Genomic DNA, 26256 nt, shown 5'->3' with positions numbered 1-26256 from the left:
GCCTCGTGCATGCGTTGGAGGTGACCGCTTAACATAAGCACGAACTTGCTCTTACACTTGGCTGAGAAAACTGGCCCACGCCAGCGTTTTTGCAACCTCTGTGTACGTTTCATTCACCGAGAACTTACCTTCGACCATTGCCTGTGTCACTCCCCTCACCTCCTCTTCGTTACCATCTGCCACTATCTTACGTGGCGCTGCTATAGGTGCTCTCACGTTACAATCGTCAAATATCCCCTTACCTAACGAAGTCTATTATTTCCATCAAAAACTACTCTACTACTGCAATCGAAGTTCCCGCTGTGCGAAACAGGAGACAAAGATAAAAAACATAGGCAGCAGCAGACCACTTGCAATTTTGACCACCTGTGGTCCTAAATTTAAGCACAGGAGCATTTTCGGATTTCGCCCCCATCAAAATGCGGCCGCCGCAGAATGGTAATCGAACCAGCGGTTTCGTAATGTGAAGGTAAATAAATGCACGAGCCAATTATTAAATAATTAATTTAATGGGAGTACTTCCTGATTTTCTCCAAGCGCGCAGAGTTGAAATAATTAAAGCACAGAAAGACAACAGTCCCGTAGAAGGAAAGGTATACCATGTCTGATTTCTGTCCTATAGTTCCTCTTTTTAAATGGGTGAGCATTTCTATGCCTACCCAACGAAAAATTTGTCCGTCACGTAAGACAAAGAATGGCTCATACCCCCTTAAGCAATGGCTCATACCACCCTAAGCAAGCAAAAAATGCAATGGCTCATGCCCACGTAAGGAAGAGGCTACAAGCGCTCAGCAAAGTGAAGCGAACACTGCATACATTCATTGAAATCACCCGTAGAACACAGAACAGCACGCGTTTCAATAAAGAACGAGCTCAAAATAAGCATCCGAACCATCAAGAAAGCATTGCGTACCCCCCTTAGCAAATGTAGTGGTGGCTTTGCAACAGCTTCGCTAAATTAACCATAGTTCCTTTTAATTAACATCAGAGGTCATGGGTGTGACTCCCACCTTAGGTCGAACGTTCGAGTTTCTTAATTAAATATATCCTAATTAACTGTGACTAACTTCACCTTAACACCAATGGTCGTGGGTTCGAGTGCTGTAATGAACTCTATCTTAATTAAACCTGCCTTATTATGTTCGATAGCGAACATGATAAGTGAGCGACTGATGAGAGTTGATAAGGGTTTGTACTGGTCGGATCAAATTCCATAACACTGATAATGACACCGGGCTGCGCGGAGATGAGCAAGTGGCACAATGCTTACGCATACTTAAACAAGTACAGGATGAGTTTCTGCGTGAGCTTCTTTATCGGTGTTTCATGTGCGGCATGTAGAAATGTTTCTAAAAAAGACCAACGATTCAGCGCTCACACCGCCTTCCATCTTGACGTGGACTTGGCGACTTCGTGATCCTATCACTTGTACCCCGAGAATCGGAGCTTCGTGTCACCTCTTTTGAGACGAAGCGGCCAGAGGCTGTCATTTTTGCGGTCAGTGTGGCGATTTCATCGAGGCGCCTAGCAGCTCTTTGCTTCGAAACCTGTCCATGATTGCATTCTTTCCACCCCTCACATTATAGCGGCGGTGGTGATGCAACGAAGGCAAGTATGCTCACCCCCACCCGGATCATTGAACCTATGAGGGGTTCACTCGAAACTTAAGACGCTGCAACTTGTGATTTGTGAGAGCACTGAAGTGGTCGGAATTCTTTCGACATGTGCGTAGGGTGATTGGCGAATATGCCATTCGTAAGTCTCTGAGCAATGAACATGAAGGGAAATAACACCGGTTGGCACCAATAAATTATCTCGCTCTACGATGGCACCTCAGCTTGCTTCGGCCCGCGTTCACGACATTCCGTGCTTTCATGCCAATATAGTTTCTTTAACAATATTGGATGGCTTCAACACCGAAGCTGTTCAAAAGGTCCGTATGCTTGCTGCTAAGGAACAAGATGACAAATATAATATCAGATTCTTTTCCTTAGTGCACTATTAGGGACAGCCGAGAAAAAAGAATTGCATCTGCATAAATGAAAAGAAAGCTTTCTCTTCCTGTTCAAAGTACACACACACACACACACACACACACACACACACACACACACACACACACACACACACACACACACACACACACACACACACACACACACACACACACACACACCACACACACACACACACAAAAAAAGATAAGGTTAACTAAACAAAACGTTAAAAGGAGCTTCACAAGATGGACACTACTTGTAACAGACTTGCGGATGCCTCAGTCTCAAATGGATCAGCGTATCTGCAAAATGGGGTCGGAAAATAGACATGTTAAAAAGAAGTTTCGGCGCGTAGGTTCGCACAATAGTTTCCCGCCAGAAAGGAAAGAAGCGGCAAAAGCGGTACGAATTTCACTGCCCTTATCCACGAGAAAGAATGTTCCTGTCGATTGAAGTCCATGTGCGCACGCGCGGTGGCCGCCATTGTGCGAGCGTCTGCATTCCTCCATCGACGAGCAGCCATGACAGTCGTACTCTGTCTCTTCTTTAGGGCTTCTTTCCCCTGCTTATCTCGTCTGTTTTCGTTTGTTGTTACGAGCGCCTTTCGTTTGATCTTTGCCTCATCCCCGACCGAGCCAGGCCCGCTGGCGTTTTGTCGGCGGTGTCTGCCCTCTGCTGTTTTGCCTCCATCCTCCTTGAAATGTCTGACGTTGCCTTCTTTGAACATTCATTCTTTATTTCTTTGACATAACCCCCGCACCACCGCCACTACCACAGCGTGCGCGTGGCAACCCCGCCTCCTTCGATGGTGCCAAAATTTTCGCGCGCGCGCACCAGAGAAGGCCGCCGCAAAAGAGCGCGAACGCTACGCTCCAGAGAGAGGAAAACGCGCAACTGAATTGGGAGGGGAAAAAAAAGACGAAGTGGCGCGCGAGAAAGGGCGCGGCCGAGTTCCCCACTGGCGGGAACAGGAGCAGGTGAGCACCCTCGGCGGACCAATAGTGGCGCGTCTCTCTCTCACCTGCGACCCGGCAGCTCGCCATTGGCTCTCCCCATTGGGGACGAGTCGTGACGTGTGCACTTCTCCCGCCATTCCCCTTTCTTCGGTCGGCGCTTTCCCCCACCTTTTTTTCCTCTGGACGAAATTGCCGCCGACAGGCAGAGGAACAGAACGCAGAGGGATGTAGGAAAGCGGGACATTTCAGAAGGTTGGTTGCGTGGGAGGGGGTGGTGGTGGGGGTGAGGGATAGGGAGTGCATGTCGTCTTGAGGAAACTGAGGACAAAGAGTGAGAAGGCTGAATGCTTCGCCCTCCTTCTTGTCTTCCCGAAATTCCCTCCGCGGGTGCTCGCTCGCAACCAGGCCAGCCGTCCACGAACGCCGCTCGAAAGCGCCTCAGAAAGCGGCCGGCGGTTCCAGACGGGAGCTTTCTCGCTGTCCAGGTGAGTGACGCTATTTTCTACACACGCGCTTGCTTAATTGTCCGCACCACTTCCGACTGCGCTTTTGCTTTAGTAAGTGTCTTCGGTAGCTTTCAGCGTTGTCCCGGGGCATGCTGGCTGTTTTCCCGCGCGTTACTGCGGACTGTCGCTGGGCTCCTCGACGCGTACTTGAAACACTGTGTCAGAATGCGCCAAAACGGAAACGCGCTATGGAAATTGATTAAATCACGTTGTTTTTCATGCTTGGCGGGTATAAATGATACAGAGATACAATGGCTGCAGTCACAGTATCAACTGCACAACTTGGTGAAGTCACATCGTGGGACTTATATGTATATACCGAACAGTAATGAACGCGTGAGGAAACTATAACAACCTTTATATACTTATAGTGATCTTTATGGGGTCAGCAAATGTTCCTGATTTCTGTTTCTTGAGCACAGTTATGTTTGTAACAATGCGGCAGTATTCTTTTTAGCTTCCAAAATAGGCTGCCAACTGAAAAAGACATGACGATAAACGTAGCAAGGAGCTATTCACCCTGCCTTGGTAAGTTCACATGGCGCATAGATGCCATCTGATGTTAGCGTAACGCTATTCCTTAATGTAGAAGTAATCCTTGCCTTTGTTTCGTTTGCATCAACATTTAACAAAAGCAAACAAAAAAACGTATATACGATAGTCAATGTATGCTTCCTTGGAGTACTCATCGTCACTGCAGTCACCTTTCACTTGTGCTTTGTTCTCTCAGCAGAGCCTAATAGTTGGCCAAAAGTGGTTTCCCACCAGATCCTGGCGGCATATAGAAAGAGACTGCACAGACTCTTTCTGTATGTAGCTTGATGGAGTTATGGTGAAAGCGTGGGGAGAGGGGGTGGAGGGGCCAATGCTGCCTCGAGTGTTTTAGAGAACACGCGAACGTAACCACTATTATATAGATGTTTATTTATGCACGTTAATAACCTTGAAATGCTTTGACTACGGCGGAAGCTCTTGTTATTACGTACCATTAAGGCTTCGTAGCGTATAATCGGTGGGAATAAGACCAGGTTATTGGCATCAGTGTTGCAATTTAGGTAAGCACCTTTCTAAGCAGATTATCAACGCAAACTTGAAAGTAGTAAATATGATTACTACTCACGGTCACAGCCAGACAACGAAACATGGTCGGGCATCATAAGATGATACGAGTCGGTATTTATTTAAGGTCACCTGAGTGCCACATCAGCCGTGATACTGTATGACAGCACTTTCCGTGAATAACAACGAAACATTGCAATCCTGTTGGAAACCACGAAATAATAAAAAAAAAGTCGTCTGATCCTCATACCAGCTTCACTCTGGTTGGGTCTCTGTATAGACTGTCTCAAAACATGCAAACGCAAAAGCTATAATATGAATCCGAATTGCTCTTCAGGGGCACAATAATACGTATTAAGGGCCCTGTTTTCATGCAAGCTGAAAAGAAACGCTGCGGCGTCTGACGCATAAAGCAAATGGGTTTTTCGGCTGAGGATGAATTCAAAGTACAGCTTTCGTGCTTTGAACTAATTAACAAGAGAGTGCGGTAAAGGCGAAGTCTGCAAGGGACCTTTTGATCATAAAGGCGTTCATTAAATATCCTTTCCTGTGTAACCTAACTTACACGTTTAGGCCTAGGGAAATGAAAGAACAATGTCGGACTGCTTGATGCGCTGATTTCGATTACGGTCTGTGTAACTACTTGAGCAGCTGTGAAACGGCAACTATTGGCCCCACCAGTTACATTAACAACCTCTCTGAAGAGTCTTCAACTTTAATGCTGCAACGCATGCGTTGCTTCACACGAATATATACATTCTGTGCACAGAATGTATATATTCGTGTGAAGCATCGTTCCACGTGTAACGCTCATTCTCGCCATCGCAATAAATAAAAGGAGACACAAACGCCTTGAGCGAGGCAAATAATACGTGAAAACGCTTTTGATTACAGTCCGAAAGAGCACTGCGCCTCCGTCATATACTTTCTCTGAGCTCCATGCAAAGGCCCAGAGAAAAGCCGAGTCGACAAGCAGTTAGGCGCAAGAGTGGCTCAACCATCTGAGAGACGACGACCGAGATATCGCAGGACGCTTCCCCAACCTTACTGAAAGACGGGTCAGGCCGTGGAGGATGTGTGGCATCTACGGGTTCCACAGTCGTCGATACCAGGCATCTTCCATGAACTGGCGTCACGTCCGTGTCACCTGTTCCATGGCGACGAGCGACCGGGTAGACCTCTAGTATATGCCCCTTTACAGGTACCCGAGGAAACAGGGAACGACATGTCATTTAGAGTTCCGTTCTTTTTCAATATCTGGAAAGCTGTGGTCCGTTTTAGTGACCCTGGCACAGAGATTCTTGTTCGCACCAAAGGATATTTGTGAAAGATGAGAAAGGTCAACAATAAAGACTAGCGAACTCAGGAGGCTCTCTCGGGCCTACAAGTCGAGGGCGCATGCACCCTCTTGCCTGTTGCGAACAACATGACTGCGCCTAGAAGACGACCATCACAGATCGCCTACCCAAGCGCCACGACGCGATATCTGTTCCACAAGAAACCGACTTACCTTATAGTAACTTTAAAAACAAATACCTAGCTACGAACAGAACGTACACGCAGCCGCAATCATCACATATATACGATTCCCAAAGCCCGATGCGTCTCTTCAGCGTTGATACCTGACGGCTCTCCAAGTATCCCATTGACAAGAAGTAGCTTATATGACAGCGAATAATCTGATCACACAATGAATGAGATAATAAAATTCCACGCATCACTGAAATTTCAGGTGCACCTGCATTCTTGCAGATTTATCGCGGAAGGCCTCTTCGGAATATCCATGTTGGAGCAACACCGGCGCTGTATAACAATAATGTTTGTGTGACGATGTGGTCATTTTTGTAAATGAACCCGCCGCGGTTGCTTAGTGGATATGGTGTTGGGCTGCTGAGCATAGGTCGCGAGATCAAATCCCGGCCACGGCGGCCACATTTTGATGGGGGCGAAATGCGAAGACACCGGTGTATTTAGATTTAGGTGCACTTCAAGGAACTCCAAGTAGTCTAAATTTCCGAAGTCCCTCACTACGGCGTGCCTCATAATCACAACCCCATAATTTATTTTTAATTTCTGTAAATGGTTTTGTTGTTATCAAAGAGAGGCGCATTAATCATATTTGCAACATAATGGTGGTGACAATTCCGATTGTTTACATGAAGCCTCTTAGTTGTGACCATAGTTACATTTGGTGACCACTTTCTCCCCTGTAAATGTTTGCATAAGAACGCCAAAAAGACGCACCTCGAAAGACGATAGCGTTGCTTAGAAGTGGCGATCTGAAGGCTTTACCGCTGCTGTAGCGCAGTGTATTAGTAGAAGCGTGCTTATTCTACTACAATGGGGAGGGGGGGGGGGGTGAGTCACGATTGCGCATACAGTGCAGCACGTATCCTGATAGGCAGACTATAACTGAACAATTTACACGGAGTTTCTTTCCTTTTATTCACACCTTACCGGGACGCAAGCATAGACGAAGCTCTTTGAAATGCCACGTCAGGATGAAATCGTACATCCCAATAAAAAATTAAAACTGCTACAGTCTGACATCTTCAGCCTAAACCCGCATCGTGAGCGCCGGAGCTTCAATACTTTCCATATTATACGTGCCATTGTATGCAACTCGTCAGTTTGCGTACCAGCGTACTGAATAATACATTTTCGCCGTCATTTTTAACCCGGCGAATATCTTCACAGCGAATAAAGCACATGAATCACCTTGGCACATCCAAAATATTGGCTGATCATTGCTAACCAGTAATTTCTTGTGTAATTATTGAAATGCGGTTTATCTTTGACGTAATGCAGTGGGCTATGTTGTAAACGTAGTTAATAATAATAATATATGGGGTTTTACGTGCCAAAAACACTTTCTGATTATGAGGCACGCCGTAGTGGAGGACTCCGGAAATTTAGACCACCTGGGGTTCTTTAACGTGCACCTAAACCTAAGTACACGGGTGTTTTCGCATTTCGCCCCCATCGTAAACGTAGTTAAGTTATTGCCACAGTACGAACTTTAGGACATTATGCACTCTATATAATTGTTCTTGGAGGCTGCTTATTGTGTAGTATAGTACCCGCCGAGGTGTCTCCGTGGATGTTAAATTTTTGGTAGTAAGAACGAATTCATGGGTTGGATTTCCGACCGCCGCGATCGTGTTTGGACAGGACGAAGGCAAAATAAATGGATGAAAATAAAGAAAATTCGGCCATACATGTACCCGGTTCTGGTGCAAATTATGGAACCTCGATCGGGGGTCAACACATACCGGGGGCCCAGCCCAGAGAATACTAGTCCTATATAGTGCAATCTTTCTCATAGCTCAGGCGTTGCTTCAGGCGTAACAATATATGAGTCATTGAAAGTGCGATATTTTTCTTTCAGTTTTATTTTATATTATTTCAGAATATGACAGAAAAGATACTGCATTTAACTGTATGGACACCCACAGGCGTAGGCTAATCAAATTCAACTGACCTTCACGGAACCCTTTCAGCATTTGTTAAGATGAGTGGAGATGGCGAGGAAAAACAAAAAAGAAAACACACAACTGGATGCCTAATTGCCTTGTCCTGTTTGCTTTATAGCTTCCAAACACCACGCCAATGACGTAATTCAGTAACGTGCCGCATTGCGCACTCTTTTCGCGGATATAGGTACTTTTATTTCTCTCTAGAAGCTAATACTGGCAAGAACGTCCTGGTTCAATTCCTTTGAGTTCAAAATGCGCTTTAAGTGCCTTCTTTATTACTTTTTCATGTTCAAAGCCTTGATAAAATTCAGAAAAGCAGAAAATTTTGCCATGTTTATAATAAATACAACGCAAACACTGCTGAATAAAAAGTACAGACAGGTTATTTACCAATAAGTGATGAGATCCGACGTAGTCAACGTAGGTAATCAACACACTGTAGTTGCTCCCTGTTCTCCTCGTTGAGCCCTGAAAACCAATTTTACGCAGTTAAAGCTTCGAAATTGTATTTGCCGTGTCCATCCGTCTTTTACATTATACGGCGCCGTGTTTATCGTGACGTCGTCGTCAGGCCACCTCTTAATCCTCAACGTCAGCCTCGCCGCATGGCGAAGAACCTTTGCCCGCCATCGCCGCTGCTGATCGAACTCTTGCGGCAGTGCGCAGGGGGGACAAAAACGCGCTAACCATTGGAAATTTGTGAGAGGTATTGAGTGCTGTGCAGACCCTGAGAGCTATCTGTACATGAATTTCGCAGGACGTAGTAGGCAATGCTGTATAGCGGACGAAGTCGACGTTGTGTGCGCAAAGAAGTAGTTCTTGAGAAGGTGGCTGTCTCCACTGTGAGAGCCCGCTTCTGTCGCAGTAAATGAGTTCAGCGACGGAGGAATGTCTGAAGTCTGCTGATTTTCTTATGCTTCCTCAAATGAGGAGCTTTATTGTAACTTCTAGGCGCTCAGGCTGCTCTCGATTATCATTCTTTCATTCAGTCTCTCCCACACCACCTTGACGTTTAGGTATATTAAAGGCTCTATGCCTATTGTCCATCTAGCAATAAATAAATAAATAAATAAATAAATAAATAAATAAATAAATAAATAAATAAATAAATGAAACAACTGTTCACATCCCAGGCGTCATGGCCGAACTACAGAAATATTTGGATTTACAGGTATCTGAAATCTGGAGCAATACTGTTGACAAATGGTGTACGTTGGCGACAGGAATGGCATGCTTACCCGGGGCTCTTTAACATTCACTTAAATATAAACACACAGGTGTATTTGTGATCTACCCCATTGCAGTGTGGTCGCAATGGCCTAGATTTGAAACGGTGGCTTCGAGCTGAGCTGCGAAACGCCATCGCCACTGAACCACCGCGGCGGGCAGGTGTCGTGACCACCCGTGTTTTAGTTACAGTCTCTTCATGAATTATCAGTTATTCTTCATCTCTCGGTAGAGTGACTGACCTGTTCTTTCAAACATTCTCCCTGAGTGTTTCCATAATTTACGGCTATACCCTCTAATGGGGAAGGGGGTGAAAGCGATGCGATGCGATGAAGAGAAAAAGAACACAATACAGAACTGCCTCCATACGGGGGTGCTGCCGCACAGTCTGCGACGGCACCACATAGTCCACACTGTCCGTGAGTGGGCGCATGTCCAGCTGGTTGAGCGTAGCTGAGAACGGCTACTCTTTGTGGTTGCACTTTGCGTGATTGTTTCGCTGCACCCGCAGACGTCACAAAGGAGTACGCATTTCAAAATGCGACTCCGAGACACAGATAGGACAGAAGGGTGCAGTCACGTTTCGGGAGCTCGGATGGAATACAGAGCTGTAAATCAAGGTCGATGGTACGAAGGCGTCCACTTGTAAAGTCGGATAAATTTCATTGATCTAATCTTAGGTTACGCGCCAGCGCGCAAAGTTTTTCGCTGCGTCGGCTCTTGAAAGTTGTGAGGCAATTCCAATGTCGTGATAAGGAAACGCGCCACATATGGTTCCTCATCTGTGGCTTGCACACGCGGTAGGACATGCTGCGGCTCGCTTACTGTTGGCATTCCTTCCAGCTATGCACTGAGTTTTTTTTTTACTTTTTCACTTCGATGTAGTAAGACAGAAACATCTAGTAAAAACGTAGTAATGGTTGTCGTTGCTACTTTTTTGCTACCCTTGTTCGGAACACTACGCTCAGTAGAGATTGTGTGACTTTTGCTTAACGAAGTACCTTTTGGAGTTGCTCTCTGTAACTCAAACAACCGGGAACGCATCGGCCTTTTCGCGTAGACATCCACTGATACAGCATAGCCTCGGCGCGCCATTGTATTTGCGAGCTCACGTACGCCATCCACCGCTGTACTAACCTATGACGCGGTGATTCGAAACGAGACGAAAGGAAGCTGCCCGCCCATGGCGATCTCTACGACTGCGCATTTTGAATGTAACGCGAACTTCCGCGATACGCACAGCAAGCGACGAAGCATTTGTCGCGATTAACATTCAACCGAAGGCAATCCTTCTTGAGCATGTCACCACGTAAACAACGTTTGAAGTACTTGAGTATGAAGTGTTTCGATCTGCTCTCACGACATCGACAAACAATGCTCCCAGGGGGAAACACTACGTTGCATGCCGGCAACAGGGTACTCTTCCTAAAAAGTACAATGCGCAACGCCCGCGGCTACGACTTGGTTCGCCATAGCCGTTCATTACGAACGCTGGATCACAACATAAGGCAATACAAATTCGAGTCAGCACGAGGTCGCGAGCTCGATCGCAGTCGCTGCAGCCGCGTTCCGATGGAAGTAGAATGAAAAAAAAAAAAACGATCGCGTACCGTGCATTGGGCGCACGTAGAAGAATCCCAGGTGGTCAAAATTATACCGGAGTTCCCCATTACACGGCGTACTTCATAATGCCATCGTAGTTTTGGCGCGTAAAACCCCAGAATATTTGTTGTTATTGTCTTTTTTTGTGTGTGCGCATTTCTTCTTGCGTTCGTTGTGCGCTTTCGCTCACAATCCTGCGAAACTTTGCTTTCGCACGACGCTATACCCTGATACTTCTCGGCAATCTTTCCCGTCTATTCCCTGCGCATTAATATTGGGGCGTGATGGTTACGACCGGAGATAACTGCCGGCTTTCCTTTTCACTGCTTTACGGTTTTTTTTAAAATGAAAAACAAGACCTACAAAATGCCAGTTCGTCTTCCCACTGTGACACGAAAGAAGCGTGTCTAATGCTAAAATGTACGCCACGGAAGTGAAAAAAGTTCACCGACGATTACTATACTCCTTAAGGCGAAATTTCAGTGCAGCTCTATCCGCGTTTTTATTTCGTGATATATTGGCTGGCGCAGACAATCGCTCAAGTGCGGCACGTTGCAAACAGGGCGAAGTGTACTGCCTCGCTAATCGGGGGATCGTGAGAGGCAACGCGTGGGTGACGCGTGGGCGCCATTCACAGCAGCCGCCGCAGACAGACCTCCGCTCATGCAGTGCTTTGTTTCCATATATGGTATCGGTGGCGTCACTGGCGAACAGACGACCTGCGCTACTCTGGCGCCATCTCGTAGCCGTCGTCGCCGCGAGCACGTCTTGCGCAGCACTACGCTTTCTTTCTGACTCTTTCGCCATACCCTCCTCCTCCGTTTTCCTTCTCGCGCTCTCATTTCTATCGCCGTCTTCCATCCCCCGCTGCGCTACGCGTTCACTCCTTCAACCTTGGCTGTGCTCGCTCTCTCGGTTACGAGGGACGCCGACGCTCGCCGCAGGAACGGGCGCTTAAGAGCTGCATTCTAAAATTACAAATACCGACAAATCGTCGTTACGGCACGCTGGTACGCCAAGTACGCTTAATAACTTTCACTCTACTCGACTGCTGTCGTTTGTCGGTGAGTCAATCTATCGTTATTTCATCCTTATCATCGTGTTGCTACTTATATTCAGTGTAGAATTACTTTGTCCTTCTAAATACGGAAATATTCTCTTTGTTTGAGTGTTTTCAGCTAGCTTGTCTCTATATGACTCTTTAGTCATGGCCATATCCTCGTCTTCGATATTACGACGTTGGCTTGGCGCTCATTGGCCATTTTATACTATTTTCACTTTCACCTTAGTTGCGCACTTCGAGCGGTATTTTGCAACGATCCTTTGTTTTCTGTTTTCTGCTACTTTTACCTTTCGTTATTGGCTCGCACTAGGCCGTGCCCCAGTTATCATCGTATTCATTTCTGATCATCCATTGCACCGAGTGGCGCAATGAATCATGACAAATTGACAGAATCAGAGAAAGAAAATCTTATGAAATACGGTCCTTTGTTCCTGCCAGCATTACCTGTCGGCTACCTCATAGCCTTCTCCTCTCGCTTTCACACCATCGCTCTCTCGTGTATTATAGTAGTTATTCCTTCATATTGTGTTAGGCTTGGCGAGTGCTTCATCTGAGTAACGTCCGCCACCCTTATTTTCGCAGGCAGAGATCTGACCGACGCCGCTAACTACAGACATGATTAGTTGCGAAAACGAATAAAAATGTTCATGACTTCGAAAAGGCTTGATGGGATTATTAAAATTTGGAATATTCAAATGGCATACCTTAATGAAAATTACAACTATAGATTCAATTCATGTGTCGTATATCCATTCATAGAACCCATGTTGTTTTATGCTTCATTTTTCTCGAAAGCAGCTATGATATGGATTTGAGAAATTTAAGGCTTACACGTACGTGAAAGATATACACTAACGTTTCGCAAAGCCAGGGAACCCGTAACATATTTTAAATGCTCGATTCATTTTTCAGTCAGTAATAAGCCATATTTACGAGTCCGTCATTGTACAATAGCTAACAGCCGAAATACTGGCGCCCTTCCGCAGCAATGCTTGGGCGTCTGTAATAAATCGTCATTGCCTCCATTGGTGGACCGTGTCCACTTTCTTCCTTACTTTCGTTATTCATTTAAGCTACACATCGTGGCAGCGCGTTGTGAACTCGTAGGTCGTGCTCGGGTCACCTTGCACTGCGCGTCAGACACCGCAAAATGATAAGATACGCCTTATCACCTCGCCATAAAGCACTGCGATAGGACACCTTGATGATTGCGGAGTCTTTCTTCACACTTATATAAACAAGAAGCCACATAAGCCCATGGTAGAAGAGAAGCAGCGGCGCCCTCTCCTGGATAGGCGTTCTCAGAACAAGTTCTTTTAAAATAGGATCCGCGTTCACAAAGCAGTTTGTACGCTAGAACAGTTCGTAAGAACACGCGCCAGCCAGTCGTAATAGCGAACACATTATTATAAAATATGGAAAGTAAAAACAGTTCTTACTAATCAAAAGCTTTGTAATATCGCCTTCGGTAGACTACGGTATAATTAACGCCCTCTGTGCATTGCTCCCATGCTGAAAGGTGTGGTCGAGGCTATATAAATGTGCCGGTTGACATCACGCGGCGTAAGTATGTATTTAGGAAATTAAACGCGCTCTATGGTTTTCTGTTGATCACACATATTGTTGTGACTTTACGGAGCGGAACATGCATTGTTAGACGCCCCATACACCCTGCCTATTTGCGATTGCTGTGGAGCAGCCGGATGCAACTGCTTGCGGCGTCTACCCGCGATTATTCAGTTAGCCTGGCGTAAACATGTGTTATTTCTGTGGCAATCGCGTTGCGGATTGATTAGTGATGCAAGAACCCCGTCCCGATGAAATATTTAAAATATACAATAGACTACATTTTGTGTGTGAGTCATGTAGCAGAAGTGCAGATAAAATGGAATTCATTGAATGACGACTCGAAGGGAACTGTTGTAGAGAGTATACGTTTTGGGTGTTCGACGCTTTGCTGATGACGGAGCGACTCGGTGACCCGCTCCGATTTTAGCTGGCGCTTGGTGAGTAACGAAGAACGTGGTTCGCGCACTGAAAATTTACGGTCATCGCCATATTGTAACAAGAGTCCGATACAAGGCGCTCTCCTTTATATTAAACTAAACATATGTGCTCTTCGCGAACATGATACACCTCCGTAATTATCATCATTGCAGTAACACCTGATGCGCTCATTTTAAAAATTTCTTCGACCCTGTGAAAACCGTCAGAGAATTTTCAACTAGTTCATATATATCCAACTTCGAAGCACTCGTATGCAGGGCTTTGATGCATGCTTTCTATATACCAAGCTAGTTGTAACAATTTGGTGGGGCAGTTTGCACACCTCGATGGAGCAATTGAAGCCGCACGAATTGGGCAGGTGTAACACAGCAACGCGCAGAAGTCTTGACCTAGCGCTGAATGTTATTCACTTGGAGGCTTCCTCCGAAACCGGAGAATCGAGGAAAGCGCGCGCACGCAACGCCGTATGCAAAAGCACGTCCTCGGCGCGATCGACAAGCTGTATAGGACGTTCCTCTTTTTTCGCCCGAAACCCGCGCGTCCCGCGTGAGGAGTACGTGGCAGTAGACGTGAGATGCGTCCATGCGGCTGCCGAATCGCGTGTCTATAAATACACGCACCTCGACAGCGACTCACTCTCTCAAGCGCTCACGCAAGCGGGTCGACGGCTGTTCCCGGCGAGTCGGGGCCCGCAGCGTGCACCCAACAGGGGAGTCGAGGGGAAACACGGCTCCTTCGATTTCCAATACACCGCGCATGCATGCGTCGGTAGCCGCAGAGTTGAACTACGCGATGGCGCCGTGAGTGCGTGCGCCCCTGCCTAGCGCGGGACTCGCACTCGCGCGAGCGGTGCTCCTGTGTTTTGGACAACTCGGCTCCCAGACGATGACAGTTGCGCTGCTGTAGACAGCGCCACGGCGTCCTTGTTCCCGCATCCAATGCTCGAACAAGAGGACGCAGCCGGGACACCGGTGCTCGAGTTTTTCTCTTTCTTGAGGGGGGTCAACCGTGAGAAAGCCAAGTGCGTTGCAAATCAAGAGCAATATCCTTGAACCCACGGCGAGTGAAATTCACTGCTTTCTAAGAGGCAATACATATAGAGTGGCGAAAGCGGCTCATGCGCATCTGAGAGGGGATGGAGAAAGGAACCGAACCGGACACCGTAATAAGAAAAGGGAGGTGTCGCCCAGCGATCATCCGTAGTGAAGGAAGGTTGAAAACACGCCACGAAAACGGGCTAAAAGTGACACCTGTGTCGCTTACAGAATTCTTGTTGCCGCCATTCGTTGCGCATGTTGTCGGCGAGGCTATTACAATGGGAAATGGAAAGACTTGGTTTATTTATGCTGACTGGAAGTGTTATGTTCGCACAGCATGCACAGCGCCCTTTGCTTTTCTGTGCCATAATGTATAGTGACGATAAGAATTACTACTACTACTACTACTACTACTACTACTACTACTACTACTACTACTACTACTACTACTACTACTACTACTACTAATAATAATAATAATAATAATAATAACTGTAATAGTCTTTCTTATAGCGCTCAGGAGCCGCGTATTGGTCTTGGTACTGGCGCACTAGTCAGACCGTGCACGTGTATATACATTAACTGATTATGAGACTATATGCAAGTTATTGAAAGTATTATTGTTCTACACCTCCCAGTTTTACCAGGCTTGCATGTGCTGCAATGGGTGCGTCAAGCATCGTAGTGTGGTTACATTACCGAGAAATTGGCGCGCATATGTGAGCACAACGTGCATAAGGGTATATAGGATAGGTTTAATAATAATAATAATAATAATAATAATAATAATAATAATAATAATAATAATAATAATAATAATAATAATAATAATAATAATAATAATAATAATAATAATAATAATAATAATAATACTGCGTTTGGAATCAAAGAGACGTACATACAGAATGGAGACTAAGAACATGAGCAGGCTGACAACTACCACTGGTAGGGGCACAAACGCCTGCCAGGAGGGGATAGAAACATAAAAAATAAAGATAGGAAGAAAAGAAATAAATAAAGAAGAAATAAACATGACACGATCCTAAAGACCAAAGTAAAACAACGGCAAATAATAGGGCAGGTCAGTAGGAACAGAAAAAAAAGAACAATCACCCAAGGGTGCACTAATTCAAGAGAGAGAGAGAGAGAGAGAGAGAGAGAGAGAGAGAGAGAGAGAAGGAAACGTCTAAAAAAATGTCCTGAGTTATCGTCATTCATGCTCAGATCGCATTAGTGCGAAAACAACACGACAAGTAACAAACTGGAAGTTAATTCAGTGGCTTCTAGGAATTGAGAGAGACTCGCGATTAGTGGAGTGGGCAAAAACTCCACCGACTGCTGTAGGACCAGAGCGGTGGGTAGCTTCTTCAACTGCGACGTAGAGTTGTACAAGCAACATGTACACGTACAGTTGCATGTACATGCAACTTCTAGAGTTAACTCTCGCAACTAACCAATTCGGCAGTGTTGCTAAGGGAATAACTTGTTTAGAGGGCTCGGTGGGAGCGCGTAGCTGCGAACCTGCGCATTCAGCTGCTGCGATATATTCGAAATGGTCTGCCGATACGGCCGCGTGCGGATTGGCAGCAAACGCCAGCGCCGTCCACCTGTGCAGACAAAGTGACTGCTATAGGTCGTATACATGCTGCGAAACAGGTTAGGAGTCGAGATAGGGCACAAGGAACTAGTCGCGGGATTGAATGACGTTGATTATTTATAAATAAATGACCAGGCGTTCTCCCGGTTTCTAAATATTATTGGCGCAGGCTTTCTGTGCAGTACGTAAGAGCTGCAACAAGTATAGTACGTTACCACAATTTTTTCCTTCCTTTCTTCTTAGTCGTGGGCTGACTAATAAACTTTTGGAGATTTGATTCATGCGTTATTGAAACGCTCTTTCTTTAGTAAATATTGATCGGGCTTTCGCTACGTTTATACAGTGTGAAACAAAAGCCGCAAATAAAGGAAGACGAAAAAAAAAAGGAAGACAATCGGAAACGCGATATTGGCCAGACTCTCACGTTACATAGCACACAGTGTGGAGGGCCGGGACACACACAACATATCCGTAAGCTAGACACGGTCGCACCTCCAAGGAGACGCAGCCCCAGTCGCGTGCGTTAGCGGTCTATAGCAAAGATGTTGCTGCGAGCGACTGCACGGAGTAGCGGGTGTAAGGGTGGAGGGACGGAAGTAAATGTGGCGTGCTGGCCGAGCTAAATAATTCAAACGACGGAAATAGAGGGGGCCAGCCGCGCGCACCAAATCACTCCCGGCTAGGCTCGGCTTGTGTCGCATCTTTTGCTCGGCTAATGGGAGAACGGGGAGCGTCCCGGGCAGGGAGCTGCGCGGCCGGCAGCCGCGTTCGAGCTCTTCGCGCACGCGGGACGCGCTAGCACGGGGTTGCTTCCGAGAGCAGTGCTGCTCCCCCCCTCGCCCCACTAATCCTCGCTTCCTTGCTCGTCATTTAAAGGCGGCGGCCGCCTAACGCTTTTGCAGACGCCTTATTAAGCAGTCCCTGGGGGAAACAGTTGGGCGCGGTGGCGGCATACCAAGTGGCAGGGTCCCCATTCTCTCTGAAGCGAGCTCGCCACCTTCGCACTCAGTGTGGCCAGACCTTTCTCGTAAGGCCTTCCCGACACCGCGGGTTTTGCACACGTGCGCCTGCCCTACAGCCCCGCTGCCCTGTCTTTTGTCGTCCGACACACGCGTGCCGCTTGTCCGGAGGGTTTGATTGATTCGGACACTCTGCTAGTTGAGCGACGACAGGCATGTTTCTAGTGACATGTAACGAGGACATGTACTTGAAGCACAAAAAAAGACACAATTAATAATAATAATAATAATAATAATAATAATAATAATAATAATAATAATAATAATAATAATAATAATAATAATAATAATAATAATAATAATAATAATAATAATAATAATAATAATAATAATAATAATGTGTCATGATTACGTGGCTGTTTTTAGCTAGAAAAGACATATGGGGTGTTGTTAGAAGCCTTCAAGAAGTAGCTGTGAAGGGCGGCAGATTGGGCTACTTGGTATTCCATTTGTTGCAAGCACGTTCAACACGGAGCATCAAACGAGAACACAGGAAGAAAGCGCGTGTGCTAACTTCCAAATGAGATTTGTTGTGATATGATTTGTACAGGTTGAAAAAGAAAACTCAGCAGGCCAAATGAAAAAGAACAGAGCAAAAATAAAGTGAGCGCAGGAAGCTATACAGAGCCTAAGCAGAAAAAAAAGTGGGCGGGGGAATGAAAAAAAGTCTCACTTTCGCCCGAAAAGAGAAGCACCGATTGCGATAACAAATTACTGGACAGCTATACAAAGTAAGGATAGTAGTTTTATCGGCCATATAAACTTGTAAACATAGGCATACTAATTAAATTAACAAGCATGGTGTCACGCACGCACAAGCAAACATGAACACATATCTCACTCGATGACCGCGGAAGCTCGCTGTCAAAACGCTGCAGTGAGAAAACGCGGCAGCAGCAGCGAGCGAGTTGACCTCCGTGCTACTGCTCGCACCAACGCGAACGAAGGCGCGAAAACACAGCGCAGCGCAGACTCTGTACCCGGCGCAGATGGCTTTCAAGATACAGTGGCCGGGCCGCTGTATCTGCCCGGAGGTATTTTTACAATTGCTAGTAAGTAAAGCGGGTCATGACATTTCCCCGAGGCTCCCGACCTTTCTGCGCAGGCGCGAGTAAGAGTGGGTGCGAGAGAGAAAATCTGGGTGCTTTTGCTCCTTGGATATCTGACTTCGCCTATAGGCACTACGGAGGAGAAATTTCTTTGCTCGCGTTGTATGTGTTTGTCCCCTAGGCGTGCCGGCATTGCGTAGTAGGGTCGAGCTTGTTTACCCTCCGACGCTGGCTGCCGGCACGGTGAAACAGGTGAAGCAGTGCGCACGGACGTCCAATTTCGTGATCGGTGTGTCTCAAGGTGCGTCGGGCAGACTTTCTCGCGCAACGGCGCTGGTGCTGGGTCAGTCATGCCACATTATAACTTCGTCGCGTCTTACGGCGCTCTACCTTAAATAAAAAAAAATGCTGATTTTCCTAGGGGAGCATTCGGGGCCGTAGTAGAGGTGGACCTGCTCTCCTGGAGCAGTAGCTTCGCTCTGGGCAGGTTTTTCGTATGCCGCTGTCCGCGACTTTTCAGGGGTATTTTTGAGTGGTGCCCTTTGAATGAAATAAACGCACAACAACTTAGCAGCCACACTTGAACGCGACTGCCTGATGTCACGCCGTAAGGATTATTGATTCTGCATCTCGCCGACGTTAGGTTAGGTTAGTTTAGGTTAGGTTAGCGTAAAAGGCTTTAGGGTGGTGCGGCGTATTCTCACAGTGGTTACGCTATGCGGATTATCGTCTTTGCATCTGGGCCACGTGACGTTACGTTTACGTTAGGTCAGGTTAGGTTAGCTTATGCTAGCGTGAGAGGCATAATAGGCGTTAGGGTGGCGCGGCGTGTTCTCACAGCGGTTACGCCGTGCAGGCTATTGTCTTTGCATCTCGGCCACGTTAGCTTAGTTTTACATTAGGTTAGGTTAGGTTAACGTTAGGTTATGTTAGGTTAACATTACGTTAGGTTATGTTAACGTTAAGGTAGGTTAGCATAAAAGGCGTTATGGTGGCGCGGCGTATTCTCACAGTGGTTGTATATGTCGTACAAATTATTGTGTTTGCGTCTCGGCCTCGTTACGTTACGTTAACGTTACCTCAGCTTAATGTTAGGCTAGCGTAAAATGCGTTAAGGAGGGTGCGATGTATTCTCATAGCGGTTGCAGGGGCGTCGAGCGTCACCGGCGGCCTTTCAGCCACTCGGGTTCAACCGTGGTTGCTAAGGTGCTCTGCCTTCTAGATCTTCAATATATGCGGCCCGGCCTTTACCCAGGTCCCTACTGCTCCCAGGGAAATGTCTGAGGTGTTATTCTTAAGGTACATCGCCGTAAGGCACGAGAAATTAAGGAATGATCCGGCACGACTTACTTAGCACGAAAGCCGCAGGTGTGAGAGTCTCTGTCCGACACATCGATCGCCAAATGGGGCGTAAGTGCCCGCTGCTTTACCTGTTTCACCGCGGCGGCAGCTAGCGTCTGAGCGTGAACAATCTCGGCCCCGCTCCGCAATGCCGGCACACCTAGGGACAAACGCATACAACACGCGCAAAGAAGCTCCTCCGTAGTGCATAGGCAGAGTCGGATATTCAAGGAGCAAAAGCCCCCACATTTTCCGCCTCGCACCCGCTCTTACTCATGCATGCGCACAAAACGTCCGGCTCCACCGCAAATGCCACGCCCGCTGTACTTACTAGCAATTGTGAAGTCGCGGCCCCGCGTAGAACTAGCCCCCTCCCTACCTCCCCACAAAGTTTTGCGCACGACGGAAGCAGGCGCGCTTCCTCCCCGCTTGCGTCCTTTGCGTGAGCGAGATTGAGCTGCGATCGCCGGCTCACCCTCGCACGCTTCCACTCGAACATACAGCATACGGCGTGCGGCGACGATTTTATCGCCGTTGGACATTGTGCGGAACCACACAGCGACGCCGACGGCAGAAATGGACCTGGAATGTCCATATAGTTGCTATCGCAATAAGAATAAACACGCACAAGGAAAGACACGCAACTATTCTGATCACCATCCGCACATGCCGGCACCCTTCAAGAAGATGACTTCTTTTTTCGATGGAGGCACGGATGATTTACTCACGTAAACACCATATTACCGTACCATTTATGCCGCCTCGAACAACAGCGTTTGCACAGTCGTCCTTATGGCTACTATTACAGGAGCGTGCTAAAACACCGGTGTGCAAGTACACGTATGGCAGTGAAGAAAAAGAAAGGGGCTTCAGCTGCACCAGCGCACGAAAACTCTCAGGAGGTCTGCGTAAGAAAAGTGATCGCTGGTGAGCAATTATAAAATACAAAAAAATCTGCGGCAGACGTGAACCTTACGGCATTGACGTCTGGTAAAAAACACGTGTCAGAGCTGATTTTCTGTTTGCACAGAACGGCACCTGATATTTCCTGTCCACCTTATTGCACGCCATTGCCTGGGCATCGTTTGCCTTCATATGCCCCGTTGCTTACGCCCTGGCATAGTATGGTGCGAAGTGTGGTAAGCTGGTCACGTGGTAGAGAGGGCATAAGAGAACTTAGAAGAGCCTGTGTTAGGCATATATATTTATATATATATATATATATATATATATAGTGCAGCCGACGGGGGTCTGCTCCGTACTACCGTCAACTGTACTTCGCTAAGAAGCAGGCCGTGTGGTGTCGAGCGAACTTCGGAACACTTTGCAAAACGGTTAACGGGGTTTTAGATCATGCATCCGGGACGTCAAAGAGGTGCGACGCAATGATATCGCATTTCTCTCACATTTACCGCTGAATCACCACATTTTTTTGTCATTCAGTCTTCAGTAGTTTTGATTCATGCAGTCTTCGCATAACTCCCTTAAGGCGCACACTCCGTACAGTTTGCATATGTAAGGCCTCTCAGGTGTAGTGCAGCGATACAACGTATTTGCCATTGGTGCTGCAAGAGCCATGCTAATGAAGGGAGCGACAGCGGGACAAGACTCTTCAGTCGTATATTGGATTCCGTACTTTCTATCTATGCCGGCGATTGTGAGCAACGCTGAACGGGGCTATTCCGAGACGAACGAAACCGGGACGGTGTTCTGTCAATATTTGCCTTGCTGCGGTGAGTCAGATGGGAGCAACAACATCTGCCACTTGTCTCGAACGAGTGAGACACGCTCGGGGGGCTCACAACCACCATTCCCGATTCGCGCGATCATGCGCTGTTTATGCGCTCCGCGTTCGATTTATCCCTTGTTTCAGCGTGAGTGCTGTAGGTCCCTCAGGCCCCTCCCGCGTCGTGTATGTTCTCTGCAGCCAACTTACGTGGCCTGGCATTATCACTGTCGGACACGCTGTCTTAGAACCGGTACGAGTTTGTATTTAAAACGTGCCGCTACTTACTGGCAGTTTTATGCATTGCTTAAAATTTTATGGAGACAATGGATATCTGGTTAAGTGGCTGTTGTTTTGAGGTTCAATTCTACCCCTGGCTCTTACCGGCACAACTGGCGTTCCGCGTGATACGCACGGAAACATATAGACAACCTCCGACTGCCGAGGACTATACGATCGCTGGTTGTTAAAGATGGTAGGCGATTCGTTGTGGGAAGAAAAATGGAAGACGTTTGTTATCTCGGAGGATTGTACAGCCTCGCCTTCATTTGTTGGAACATTGACACTGTTTCACTGTGCAATCTTCGCTGCGCATCTCTCAGTGTATAGTGAACACCCTCGTGGATGGGTCGGCGCACAGCGAAGATAACAAATGCGCGGGGCGCAATACTTTCAGCTCCTTCGCGACCACGAGAAGGCAGTACTATGGCTACAGCATGAACGCGAGCGTCTGTGCAACGAAGTGGCGTTATTTATTCAGCATTCGTGACGGCCAAAACTCACCGTCACGAAGGCTGCGACAGTGCAAGTGCGAAATCAGCGTCTTGGAATGGGGACACGAACTCGATCGGGAAAAGTTGGGCAGGTCATCGCAAGAGAGCCACAGGATGCTGCTTCAGCACAATAATAGTGAATACAGGGCGAGCGTGGCTTAAGAGATGGACACAGTAGGGTGTAAGCTGCATATGTTTGGTGACTATATAGTCAGTGTGAACCGCGTTAATGATGCACTTCGCACGCTGACCGAGGTGAAAAATACAGGTGGCTGGTGTAGGCCACATAACCGCTAAGCAGAACAACACGCGCCATCCGCACACAAGAGAGCAAGGGGTCTCTAAATCAGAACACGGCAGATTTGCAGTGCACGAGCAAATGAAAATGCAGCATCAATGTTCGATGCATCGTATACATCAACAGTGCATGAAGGAATGGTCGAATGCGTCTCCCGCGGAGATCGGGATTAGAATTCCCGGGCTAGCGCTCGGATCAGTGGTTCTTTTGTTGCGTTGGGGTACTTACGTGTCAACAGACTAACAAAAGACCGAAAAGCTCAAGCCGGGTAGTTTTGATATTTCCCGAGGAATCGAGAGTCACCGATGCGAGAAAAGCAGCTTTGCTCTGCGCGTCGGCCGTAAAATCCGGGATAAGAAGATTGCAAGAGCGCCGTGTAGAGCTAGTATCCGCGCATCGATTCGGTAGCTGCGTATATATATTTTATCATGTTTACGCAGACCTTTGGAACAGTAATTCATCCTCGTTCATTTCTGACCTCTTGCGCTCTCGAGTAATCAGCGACTTCGAGACGGCAAAGCAAAATATTGAACGCACGCACAAAAGGTGTTTTAATCGCTCAAAATTGTTTTATGAAGCGTGCCTTAAAAATAGTAATAATAAATGAAAGGCGAATTCTCTGAAACAGTAGACTGCAGGGGGAGTAGTGGAATACTTAAGAATTCACCGTTTCCGCGTTGGACGGCTGGGCGATACGCGAGCTTAAATTGTGTGCTGACATACTTGGAATTTATAATGACGATGCTGCTGTCAAGTAGGAGTCACTTTTCTGCGTCTTTAAAAAAAAATTAAAAAGATTGGCGCACTTTCATGAACATCTCGAATTAATGAAGTCTAATACCTTGACCACGGTGGTCAACCTGCGCATTAGAAGTAAATGAAATGTCACAGTCCAAGTAAATTTCCTTTTTCGCTGGCACTTCCTTTGCGAGGCCTCGCTCTGCAAACAAAATACTTCGTTAAGTTTATTTAGAAAATGGCCCTTACGAGTTCTATTCTTGTGCAATTTTTTTTCATTGTCTCTTTTTCGAGCTCAGAATTTTGTGCATTCAGTTAATGAGTATGGAAATAGGTAAAAGAGCAATATAATGCTGATAAAGGTGTGCGCATCGTCTCTTTCTCTCTATCTATGTCCATGTCGCTTAGTCTCTTAGTATTTTTTTACTCATTTTTCCCGGTATGACATTAACGCCTTGCTGCATACCTCCCTTAAAACTTCTACGGCGCGACATTGGGATAACCTCGAACATCGCCAAGAGCGCCTTCATAGACTTGACGCTGGATTACAATTCCGGCTTCCACTTCGGTTGCGGAGAAGCCAGGAAACACTCATTCATCGATTACGGCTGGGTGTGGCATACACCAACCGATACCTTCACAAGATTGGACAAACACGGGACCCTGAATGTAGCGTCTGTCACGCTGTCGAGACAATATCTCACGTACTTTGCGTGTGCCCTCAATATGCGGCCGAACGAAGAACACTTAAATCTACAGTTGACAGCTTGGACTCCCGCCCCTTTTCAGAAGAAAAGCTTTTGGGCGCGTGGAGGAGTGTTTACTGTGCCCATCGCGCCATAAAATCACTTTTGAACTTTTTAAGTGAGACTGGTTTAGACGATCGCCTCTAGAAGCTGTGAGACGTGCAGCCAGTGCGAAATGTGTTTGCGCAATAACTTTTTGTATGGACAAGATTACTCTTACGTGTATTGCGTCTACAGTGTGCATCCGCATAATGGACAACGTGTATATAGTATCTCATTGTACCATAACATAATCACCCGCCACCTACCTTTCCCTGTATTTCCCACTTCCCCTTTCCCCAGTGAGGAGTAGCAGGCTAGAGACACGCTCTCCAGGCCGACCTCTCCTCCTTTCTCTCCATTAAAATCTACTCCTCCTCCTTTTACTCTTTCTGTGACTTTCTTTGGTCTCGTGCGGAACTGCGCTGATGTCTGCGATTTTAGTTTTACTTGCTCTGCGAGGAAGAGTTGCAGGCGCCAATAAAGGCGCCAACCTCTACTTCAATTACGTAACAGTAAAATAAATGACAAATAAAAAGCGCTATGGCCGCAGTATCACTATCACACCAGCTAGGCAGGGTCTTTACTCCGGAATTTTTTACGCTACCGTGCGACTGCCCTTTCCGTTCTTGTCAAACCCTGAAACAGTGACGGTACATGCCAGTATGACAAGATGTGCTGCGCTATGCAAATGGCAATTTTTGTCTAGAACATGCAGACATCGGTGCCCCAATAAAAGCAGTAAGCAACAGATCAAGTAGTCGTGTCATTTATCTCATGACTTCGACAGATTGATCAAATGATGCAGTTTTAGAATTAAACAATGCATGGGCTGTGAGAAACGCCGTAGTGAAGGGCTCCGAATTGATTTTGGCTAGCTTTGGATTCTTTCAAGCACAAAATTACGGGCTTTTTGCTTGCCAAAACCACGATATGATTATGAGACACGTCGTAGCGGGGACTCCGGATTAATTTTCACCATCCCGGGTTTTTTTAACGTGCACCTAAATCTAAGTACACGGTCGTTTTTGCATTTCGCACCTCCGAAATGCGGCCGCCGTGGCCGGGATTCAATCCCACGAGCTCGTGCTTAGCAGCGCAACACCAAAGCCACCGTAAGCAACCACGGCGGGTTTTCAAGCATACACTCATTGCTCCGGTATGCCATCGCTGTCGCGCACCACTCCATTGCAAATGTCGCCGCTGCGGCCTGAACTCGGACCGGTGACCTCGCGATCGACAGAAGAACGCCATAGCCACTGAGCTAACGGGGCAGGTCAGCCTCGAAAGTAAATTAGTGTTGCAGGTTTTTCATTAATCACGCAAAAGTGGCTACTGTTATGTGGCCGCCAATTGCCTGTCTCATTAATATTTATTACTTTCGTTTTATTTGGCTGGGCTTCTTTTTTCGTCTAAGCTAGGGAAAATCGCGGGAGAAAACAACGTAATCCAAATAGCATAAGCATTCTTCCATTTGAGGCCACGCATGCAGGATGTTGTCCATCATTCGCTCGAATGTCGCGGGCGTTTCGCAAAGCCCAAACGGCATGACTGTGAATACGTAGATACACTCCAGTGGTATTGAACGCTATTATTGAACGATACATTCGGCCCTTGGAACTTGTCAATAGCCTGTGCGGGAGTCAAAGGAAGCAAGGAATTCGGCACCTTGTAGACAATCCTGGGTATGGTCAAATGCGGAGAAGAGGGTAAACATCTTTTCAAGTAATTTTGTTGAGACGACGACAGTCTACGCAGAACCAAATCGAGCTGCTTTTCTTTTCTTTTCTGACTAGAACAATGGCAGATGGCTTAGGACTGCAAGGGGTCTCGATGACTCCGTGCGGACACATTTCCTCAATTTGTTCTGTAATTATACAACACTTCGCAGATGACGCATGGCGAGTCCACTGCATGCTGCAAAAGCGCGAGTCCCAGTGTAAGTCTGCGGACGACGGTAGTAAATCGGCGTGTGTAGGTCTCGCAGGAATCAAGAGGTA

The 26256-nt window shown here is 46.9% G+C and overlaps 1 protein-coding gene across 2 annotated transcripts in view; it reads left to right on the top strand.

Annotated features, from left to right (window-relative positions):
* The first annotated feature begins 3329 nt into the window (after window positions 1-3329).
* Window positions 3330-26256, top strand: part of VAChT (Vesicular acetylcholine transporter) — a 278473-nt gene continuing 255546 nt past the window's right edge. For both annotated transcript variants that reach the window (XM_075692972.1, XM_075692978.1), the window contains exon 1: window positions 3330-3438. The gene's annotated coding sequence lies outside the window, so the exon portion shown is untranslated. The remainder of the gene's footprint in view (window positions 3439-26256) is intronic.

This window comes from Dermacentor variabilis, chromosome 1 (assembly GCF_050947875.1).
Source record: "Dermacentor variabilis isolate Ectoservices chromosome 1, ASM5094787v1, whole genome shotgun sequence".
In the NCBI taxonomy this organism is placed as follows: domain Eukaryota; kingdom Metazoa; phylum Arthropoda; class Arachnida; order Ixodida; family Ixodidae; genus Dermacentor; species Dermacentor variabilis.
Note: the sequence above shows the minus strand (reverse complement) of the source record. Positions and strands in the feature narration are given on the sequence as shown.